This window comes from Dama dama, chromosome 9, assembly GCF_033118175.1.
Source record: "Dama dama isolate Ldn47 chromosome 9, ASM3311817v1, whole genome shotgun sequence".
In the NCBI taxonomy this organism is placed as follows: Eukaryota; Metazoa; Chordata; class Mammalia; order Artiodactyla; family Cervidae; genus Dama; species Dama dama.
The window spans coordinates 6987361-6998128 of NC_083689.1; positions in this window are offsets into that span (position 1 = coordinate 6987361).

Genomic DNA, 10768 nt, shown 5'->3' on the forward strand with positions numbered 1-10768 from the left:
ACTAGAATATGTAAGATTTGCCCCAAGTTACACAGCTAGGAAATTCCAGAAATGAAAGGCAAGTCTCTGTCTCTAAAACCATCACCCCTACAAAAACACATGACTCTCCCAAAAGTATCCATGCATAGCTTCTTCCACATTGCTTACCACTTGATTCCAGTTTTAAAGATCTTACTGTATGTAACCAAGTTTCATGAAAACTTTGCCAGTACTTCTGCTATTTCTGTGAATTCCAACAGTGACTTGTTCTCATATCCTCATGATGCCTCATATACTGTGGCTGCTTATTATGGGTCATAATAAGCATATACAGTTCATTCATCTTTTTTAATCTCCAGTGATTTCATATTTTGAATTCATAATTTGAATTTGAAGTCAGAATTCAAATCTCAGGAGAAAAATATTTGCAAATATATTAAGTTTAAATCCTTCAGTTTTTAAAACAATTCTCATCTCTAAAAAATAAAGTGGGTAAGATGCAATATTAGAACCAATAGCAGAACTATGTGGACAATAACATTAAGATAGAGGGCTTACTTCTACTGACACGAAGACTCAGTCATTTTCATTCAGTATGTATTCATCTCAGAATTGTTTTCACACAAAAGTTTCATAACATACAGGCATACAGTAACATCAGAGGCAATATGATTAACTAATCAAGGTTGGCTCCTATAGAACTGATCAAAATTTAACTTCACATTATGTTCAAAAAGTATTATATTAATGAAAAAAAAAGTATTATACTATTTCTCCCAAATCATGTACCATAGTTTTCTGGAAACACATATTTTCCAAAAACAGTTTACTGAATCTCCTTGTTTACATGAAAGCCAGACACTTCTTATAACTATTCTACTCCAACTTTAAACATTTCTTGCCTAAAAGATAATTTCCATGTAACATATTGATCTATGGAAAGATTCTGATTTGCTACACTGTTAGGTTTCAGTGTTGATGCCTGGATATTAATGCCCATTTTAACTTTTAATATAATGTTAAATTTGCACAAGAGTCTCTTATGAAGACTGAATGCTTACAAGCAGTAGGTAAAGAAAAGGGGTGTAGTATGCCTAGGCAGAGGCAGAGAAAACTAAAGTTATTTTGAAAGCCCATCTATGTCAACATTGCTTTGCCAACAAAGGTCCTTCTAGTCAAAGCTATGATTTTTCCAGTAGTCACATATGGATGTGACAGTTGGACTATAAAGAAAGCTGAGCACCGAAGAATTGATGCTTTTGAACTGTGGTGTTGGAAAAGACTCTTGAGAGTCCCTTGGACTGCAAGGAGATCCAACAGTCCATCCTAAAGGAAATCAGTCCTGAATATTCATTGAAAGGACTGATGCTGAAGCTGAAGCTCCAATATTTTGGCCAACTGATGTGAAGAACTGACTCATTGGAAAAGACCCTGATGCCGGGAAAGATTGAAGGCGAGAGGAGACGTGGATGAAAGAGGATGAGATGGTTGGATGGCATCACCGACTCGATGGACATGGGTTTGAGCAAGCTCCAGGCGTTGGTGATGGACAGGGAAGCCTGACGTGCTGCACTCTTTGCATGCCACAATGAGTCGGACATGACTGACTGATTGAACTGAACTGAACACCTCTACACTCATACCAGAAGCAGAAAGCCATCAACAGACACCTATGCACTAGGTATGAGAAAAGAGGATAGTTTTTTTCTTAAAGACACTGACTGGGAAAGACTGAGGTCTCAGATACAGGAGCAGGACATGGCAGGGTGCAGGGGTGAGGAATGGAGCTAGAAACAAAGGTATTATTTACAAATCTACTTAGAAAAAAAATTCATCTCCTTCTTACCCACTCTTAGAATTCTATAATTAATCAACTACCAATCTGAAACAAAGGCAGAATGAAGACATATTCAGACATGCAAGGATGTAAAGTTCATCTCTTATGTTTCCTTAGAATGATTTTGGAGAATATCCTCCAGCAAAAACTACAGAGTAAAGCAAGAAAGAATACATTGGATCCAAGAAGCAATGGATCCAATCCAAGAAATTAGTGAAGAGAAGATCTAGTTGGAAGTTCAGTTCAGTCACTCAGTTGTGTCTGACTCTTTGCAACCCCATAGACTGCAGCACATCAGTCTTCCCTGTCCATCACCAACGCCTGGAGCTTGCTCAAACTCATGTCCATCAAGTCAGTGATGCCATCCAACCATCTTATCCTCTGTCGTCCCCTGTAGGCAATTTAGAAAGCAAGTAGTCTAAATCGGTGGAGAAGGCAATGGCACCCCACTCCAGTACTCTTGCCTGGAAAATCCCATGGACGGAGGAGCCTGGTGGGCTTCAGTCCATGGAGTCGCTAAGAGTCGGACACGACTGAGTGACTTCACTTTCACTTTTCACCTTCATGCACTGGAGAAGGAAATGGCAACCCACTCCAGTGATCTTGCCTGGAGAATCCCAGGGATGGGGGAGCCTGGTGGGCTGCCATCTATGGGGTCGCACAGAGTCGGACACGACTGAAGCGACTTAGCAGCAGCAGCAGCAACCTAAATCGGAGGAGGATCGAGGAGTCCAAATGGAGGACTACAGTGTAAAAGTGAAATAAGTAGAAAAAAATGGCTGATTCATATCACAATACATCTGAAAAAATTAAGGATCTGTGGGAATTAATGTGAACAAAACATTCAGGTGATTAACTTAGGAAAAACACAATGCTGTATAAAAATAAAAGTTTTATTCTAGGTTCCAGTTCTGGATAATATGGAGTAAGTAGACGCCATTCTCTCTCTCTTCCTCTGAATGCTGCTATAAAACCTGGACAGAAAGCATGGAATAGCTATTTAAGGACTCTAGAAAATAAATGATAACAGGCATATTTGGAGATAAAGCTAAAACCTGAATATCCCTAGTTTGAAACCTGGCCTTGGGCAACAGGGTTTGAACAAAGAGTTCTACAATAATCCCTCAAGTTCTGGATCAAGATAAGGATTTTAGAAAGACTAGGAAAATTCACCATAATCCTTCTTCTTTTCCTTTGTTCTCTAATGCCTTAGTTCCAGGCAGTTTTGGGGAGGAAAAATATGCTTTTGGATATGTTAAGATTGAGATCTCAATTAGACATCCTAGTGGAAACCTTGAGTAAGCTGTTACGTACATGAATCTGGGTTACACTAGATGCCCATGCTGAACACGTAAGACTGGCTGGGAGTCCTCAATCTGTCCTCAGTCTACAGATGGTATTTTAAACCATTCCATTGCATGAATATAAAGAGAAAAGAGAAGCGGTCAGAGGGTAGAGCGGTACTAAGCAGTCAGGGAGAGGAGAGAGAACTAACGGAAGATGTTATTGCCATGAAACAGTAGGAAGAAAGTAGGAGGAAATAGCAGCCCAGTGATGCAGGAGGAAAACAAAGAAAATGTGTTGACCTAAAGCCAAGTAAGAGGCTTCCCGGTGGCTCTAGTGGTAAAGAACCTGCCTCCCAATACAGGAGATATAAGGGACACAGGTTCTATCCTTGGGGTCAGGGAGACCTGGAGGCGGGCATGGCAACCCACTCCAGTATTCTTGCCTGGAGAATCCCCTAGACAGAGGAGCCTGGCAGGCTAGAGTCCATAGGGTCGCACAGAGTCAGACACGACTGAAGTGGCCTAGCGTGCACGCAAAGCCAAGTAAATAGAGTAATCAGCTATGTCAAGGGCTGCTGGTAGGTGATATGAGCACTGTGACCTGATCATCAAGTTTAGCAAAGGGCACTGTCAGCAAAGGGCACCTTATCAAAGAAGTTTCAGTGGAGAGGTGGGGGCACCTGACCGGAAGGGTTTGAGAGAACAGCGGGTTCTACCTATGGGAGGAATGAGGACAAGTTTATTAAAACACAAATCTTCTCATTAAAACAATTAAAAGGCACAATAAAATATTTTTAAAAATCTTAAAAGTATCAAAAAGCTGAAAAGATCATGAAGATTTACCAGGTCAAAAACTAAGTGAAAATGTGATTCTAGAAAGTGACTGATGAAGTAGCTTTCTGCCTAATGGCATTTGAAGATTCAGAAAGATTAGAAAGTTGGTTTCTGACAAACTGCTGAGGCAAGGTAAATGGAGTTCAAAAGCCACGGTCAGTTCCATGGGGCCATCTAAAAGGAAACCCTCCCATTTTAAAGCTGGAAACTGAAAGGGCTACATACTTCAGGGTTAAGAAAAAACCAGAACTAAATGTGTCCCCCTGTCTGTAGCATCCAGAGAGTTGCAAGGACACGTGTGAACTTCAGAGTAAGAGGAAAATGAGTCAGTCCCTAAGATGTTATGACCACATGACTGCCTTCATGTGGTGGGCAGCTAGATTCACCTCCCCTGAGTGTTCTAAACTATCCCAGACCATTAGGTGCTTCACACAAACAAAAGCAAATCTTCCCGGGAAGAACACACCTTCAGCTAGGCTTTAGAATTCCTCCAATATAATTATTTGAAGACAAGGAACAGTATAGCACCAAAAAGTAATCAATCACATAGGGAACTAAGGTGCCATGTTAAACAATCAGCAGAAACCATCTGGAGCAAAGACTCCGGATATCAAGATTATCAGACAAGAATTCTAAAATAACCTGCTTATTTTGAGCCTGGGAAATAAGCCCTTCAACCCCTCCACTAGCATTCCTTCTTCAAAGACTGCTACCTAGATAAATGCGAACTCTATTTCCCTTATAAAAATATAAATTCTTTAACCAGGCTCCTAGTGACAGACTTAGGTTTCCTAAGTCCAAGGTTATTTTTTGTGGCTTTCTTTTTTCCTTTTTTTAAAATATTAAACAATAACTATTGATGACTTCCCTTGAACTATCCACATTTTCAAGAAAAAAATAATAACCTGCTTACTATGAAGACAAGCTTGAAAATATCAACTGTGAAAGGGATCACACACAATCTAACATTTTGAGTAGAATAAAAGATCTACTTTAATTCTGCTATGTAATATTTCATTTTGCTATGTAACATTTCAGCAGGGGACAATGTTGCAGTCTGTATATAGTTCCATATGGTCAAGTTTGCTAACCATGCTTTTTTATATCATATTGACTTTTTGCTGAATGATTCAAGTTTTTTAAAAAAGCAAGAAAAGATAAAGGGCTAAAACCACATAGAGATGAAGGCCCAAGTGCCAAAAATGTGCCCAAAGTAGTAACTCTTGAACTCCATTCAGAGACGCTCCTTAGACTAAGCTGGTTATCAGGGAATTCAACTGTGATGGAAAACGATGTGTACAAAGGTCTGAAACACATCCTTGAAAACTGAGTCTAAAAGGTAAGGTGTAATGAAAGACTAAATCTTCACTGAAGTGAAAGATTTTTAAAATATTCATTGACATTCTCCCCAGCATTAAAATCAAGTTATAATTATCTTTTTAAGTAAGGTGAAAGAAGATTTTAAGATAAATTACTTCAGAAATGCATAAATCTTATTGTCTATATTTTAAAGTCAATCTGTTTTTAAGTCATATATATATACACACACACACACACACACACATATACACACAGATAGATAGATAGATACACATATATATCAACCCTGATAGTTCAGTTAGTAAAGAATCTGCCTGCAATGCAGGAGACCCTGGTTCAATTCCTGGTTGGGAAGATCCGCTGGAGAAGCGATAGGCTACCCACTCCGGTATTCTTGGGCTTCCTTTGTGGCTCAGCTGGTAAAGAATCCGCCTGCAATGCAGGAGAACTGGGTTAGCTCCCTGGGTTGGGAAGATCCCCTGGAGAAGGGAAAGGCTACCCACTCCAGTATTCTGGCCTGGAGAATTCAGTCCATGTGGTTGCAAAGAGTTGGACACTGAGCGACTTTCACTCACTTCACTCACTCATTCGTATATCAGCCTATTAGTAATTCAAAGTACTGACTCATAGATCACAGATAGACCAACGGGACAGAATCCAGAAAGACCAAAATATTTGTGAAATGTGGTAAAAGATAAAGATGACACCTTAAATCAGCAGGAGGAAAAGATGGCTTAATTAATAAATAATGTTGTGACATCTGGATAGCTATCCCCCCAAAATTTAAATTGGCCCTATAATCTCACATCTTATACCAAAATTATTTCAAGGGATCAAATATTTTAAAGTAAAATATAAAGCTGGAAAATAATGGATAATTTAAAAAGTAATCTTGGTGTGGATAAGTACTTTTTACCTGTGATTTAAAACTCAGAAGCAATAAAAGAAAAGGTTAATCAACTTTGTTTAAGAATCAAAAGCTTTGTAAGGAACAAAAACACCACCGTCTACAAAGTCAAAGACCAAAACCAAAACTAATAAAATACATTTGCAACTCATGACAATAGCCTAATCGCCTTGTTATAAAAGAGAGCCTTTAAATTGATTTCTAGAAACCAACAAGCCTAGAATGAGAAAAAAACAATGGCTCTTAAGCACATGAAATGATGCCCAATCTAATAAACACATGAAATGATGCCTAATCTAATTCACAGTAAGATAAGGGCACTCTCAGTTATGACTAAGTGCCAGGATCTAATGTTTAGCATGGTGACTGAATTAATAAAACTGTATTGTGCACTTGAAAGTTGCTATGAGAATAGAACTTTCATGTTCTCGCCATTAACAAGAGCAAAATCTAAGTGTGTGAGGTGAAGGCTGTGTTAACTAACCTTATTGTGGTAAACATTTTGAATATATATGTACATTGAATCATTACATTGTACACCTTAAACTTACACAATGCTGTAAATTGATTATATCTCAGATTATATTTCAATCAAACTGGAATAAAAACCCATCCTGAGACAACCTTTTTCTCAGACTGGCAAAGATCCGGAGTTAGCTAATGTTCTGTGCTGGCACGCTGTGGGGCCCCCACCTCCCATGGCCTGTGGTCACACAGTACAGGCTCTAAGGAGGGCTAGATGCCACTGTTCGGCTAAGTTAAAAACTGCAGGCACCCTTTGGACCTAACAATCCACTTCAGGGGGTCTTTCCACCAAAAATACTTGCCAATGCACATAACCAAGAACATTAATTGCAGCATTTCTCTGTCTTTCATAATTAAAGCAGACATACAATGCATGTCTGATAGACCACAAACATGCTGTTTTTCTTTTTAATAGGAGAAAACACAAGGTTTATTTGCATGTGCCTGAGGAGCTCTCAGTAATGAGTAACTTGCTGAATATTCAGAGGTGAAGGCTTATATATCAACTTAACAAAAGGAGGGGCTTCACTGGGAAAGTATACCAGGTTCTGCTGGGTGTGTTTTTTAACAGACCATTTTATACCCTGCCTTTTTTCTTAATATATATATTTTATTGGAGTACAGTTGCCTTACAATGTTTCAGGCGCACAGCAAGGTGATTCAGTTATACATTTACACATATATTATTTTTCAAATTATTTTCCATTATAGGTTATTACAAGATATTGACTATAGTTCCCTGCATTACAGTAAACCTTTGTTGCATATCTATTTTTTAAATTAGAAATCTAGCATTCTATTTATACTAAGTCAAACAAGTGGAATCAAAATGTCATCAAAATATTTGTTAGGCAAAATTTCATGTTTTCTAAAATATATATATTACACATACTATTTCTATATTCTTTCTTTTAATGTTAATTCTCAAGCCTTAAAGAACATTAAAAAAAAAAAAAAGATGAGATGGAGAAACTGGAAAACATAAACTAAATGAAACGGGAGCACTGAATATGAATAGAAAAAGTGAAACAAATCCGATAAAAGAAAAAGATCATCATTTTAGTGAGCATCAAATTCAAGTTAATTCCTGACTTCCCCATATCTCAATGTGCTCTTATCACATGCAATGGAGTATTTTGCAGCTAGTGGAAAGAGTTGTAATGGAAAGATCTTTGAGATATGTTGCTAAATAAAAGCAAAATGCAGGAGAACATATCTAGTACCTGTGTTATAGAAAGTTGACGGTTGTATATGTACAGATATCTGGAAGGACACATCAATTCAGTTCAGTTCAGTTCAGTCGCTCAGTTGTGTCCAACTCTTAGTGACGCCATGGACTGTGGCACGCCAGGCCTTCCTGTCCATCACCAACTACCAGAGATTACTCATACCCATGTCCATTGAGTTGGTGATGCCATCCAACCATCTCATCCTCTGTTGTCCCCTTTGCCTCTTGCTTTTAATCTTTCCCAGCATCAGGGTCTTTTCCAATGAGTCAGCTCTTCACATCAATGTTGGCCAAAGTATTGGAGCTTCAGCTTCAACATCAGTCCTTCAAATGAATACTCAGGACTGACCTCCTTTAGGATGGACTGGTTGGATCTCCTTGCGGTCCAAGGGACTCTCAAGAGTCTAACATCACAGTTCAAACACATAGAAGCTGGTAACTGCTGTTACTGCTGGGAAGGGAAACTGGAAAGGTGGAAGAATGGGAGAGAGGAAGTTACCTTTCACTGTACAAGTTTTGAATTGGTACCATGTGCTATCCAAAAAGGAAAAAATGAAACCACATTAAACCACTTAAAAAACAGTGATGCTGAAGAAAAAAAAAACAGTGATGTTATCTACTGAATAACACTCACAGGATAACGCAGTCACAACTAACACCCCCTCCCTCTCCCACCTCCCCCCCTTCACCGCTTTCTTTCTCCTCCCCAATATTTATTCACAGGGTAACTGGTTGAGTATAGGTTTCTTTTAAAATGTAGCCCTGGGAATAGAAGTGCATTTTATAACCCATAAGCTAGTTGAAGTCATTTTACTTTAAGAGATGGGTCATATCCCTACAGGCCTCAGCAAATTATGCCTTGGAAATAGTGAGATCACCTGTTCCCTAATTTAACACACATCTGCTGATCCCACTATGTGCTCAACTTGAGTTGGGTGCTGGGCCAAGTTCTTAACATAAGCTCACAGCCTGGTTGGGGATCTAGACAGAGACAATGATAATTCAATCTGGAGTGTCAAGAGCTACTAGCAGTTCCATTTTGGCAGGGTAAGGTGATAGATGAGGCTGGAGAGGTTACATGGATCCAGTTGTGAAGGGCCTTGAAGGCTGTGCTTTTAAGCAGGTGTGACCATGGTTGGATCTGCAGGATGGACATGTCACGTCACTGGTGGCTGGAATGGGAGATGGACTGGAGCCCACCACAAAGACTGGTAGGAGCCTGGGGCAACTTACCAGGAGGAATCTGGTATAGGACTGCCTGAAAATATTTGTAACTCCTTTATTTTTTGTATCAGGATGGCTAAAAATGATAAAATAACATCAGGTAATAATCAGAGTTGTGTCAGAGAGCAACCCTGTACCTTGGTTAAGGTATATTGCTGAAATAAATTAACAATTGAACTTTAGGTGGTTAAACAGTTTTTCTAACTTTAGAATTTCCTATTCACTACAAGGGAAAAAAGTTGGGAAAAAAAGAAAAGCACAATCTTTTATGCTCCGGTAAAATTTATATATCAGTGGCAACTACCTGTAACTTCGAAATTTGAAATGTAACACCTAAAAACTGGCAGTAGCTTCCTTTGTGTTAGAGGGCCAAAGGTCATCGCTCAGGCTAGTCAGGCTATTGAGGTCTTGACTCTTCCCATACAACCTCATCTTGTTAATGTGTTTCCAACTCTGGCTCCACCCACACCTTTTAAAATGTTCCTAACCAGCCCATGATGGACTTCCCAGGTGGCGTTAGTGGTAAAGAATCTGCCTGACAATGCAAAAGATGTAAGAGATGCAGGTTTGATCCCTTGGTCAGAAGATTCCCTGGAGAAGGGCATGGCAACCCATTCCAGTATTCTTGCCTGAAGAATCCCATGAACAGAGGAGCCTGGCGGGTTACAGTTCATAGGGTTGCAAATAGTTGGACACTACTGAAGCGACTTAGCATGCACACAACCAGACCACGGTAGTTCCTACCTCTGAGCTTTCTTTCCCATTTTATTCTATCTAGAACACTCAAACTTCATTCATTTTGTGGCTCTTGTCATAAAGTAATTCCTCACTGAGGTCTGCTGCAGCCATGCAATCTAAAGCTGGGCCCCTGACTCTTTTTCATACTATCTTTATTTACTCATCCCACATACTATAATTACTTGCTAAATATTAATATTTATATTTCCTTTTATAATACTCATCTTCACTATTTAAGGTTCATAAAAGTGGTAACTATGCATGTATAACCACTGTACACTATGCTTGGCAGAAATTATTAAATGAATGACTTTCTTCCCCTTTCTGGTTTTCTGGCCACCAGCATTCCCCTTTTGGAACACCTCTAGAATGGGCATTCCTAGTAACAACTCCCTCATTTGGCCTGGGTGGAGGACCTGCTATGGTTATCACAGACTGCCCTCATGAGATGTCCCTAGGCCATGCCGCCACGCCACACTGCCTCTCATCTACACCCGCATCAGCCTCACCCTGACATTTAAAGCCCAGTGGCTCTCCAGGGTGGCCTAGAACATGCCATAAAGGAAGTGCAGTACTCAGCACTTCTAGACGGTCAATTCCTGATTCACCCTTTACCAGCTGTGTGACTTCTGACAAGTCGCTAGTCCTCTCTTCACCCTTCAGATGGGGATGGTAGAAGTGGTCTCACATAACTGTGAGGATTAAGTGAGAATGCTTACAACAGTACCTGGCACCAGGTATGCCCTCAAATGTTAACTGTTACCCCCCAGCAACTGACGACACAGCTCTTGATATTACATGGCCTGAGCTCTATGCTTTCTGGGGTCAGGTAGGTTTAGATAGTCAGCGTGGGGAGTTAGGACCACATTGGCCATGAAAAGGTAAACACA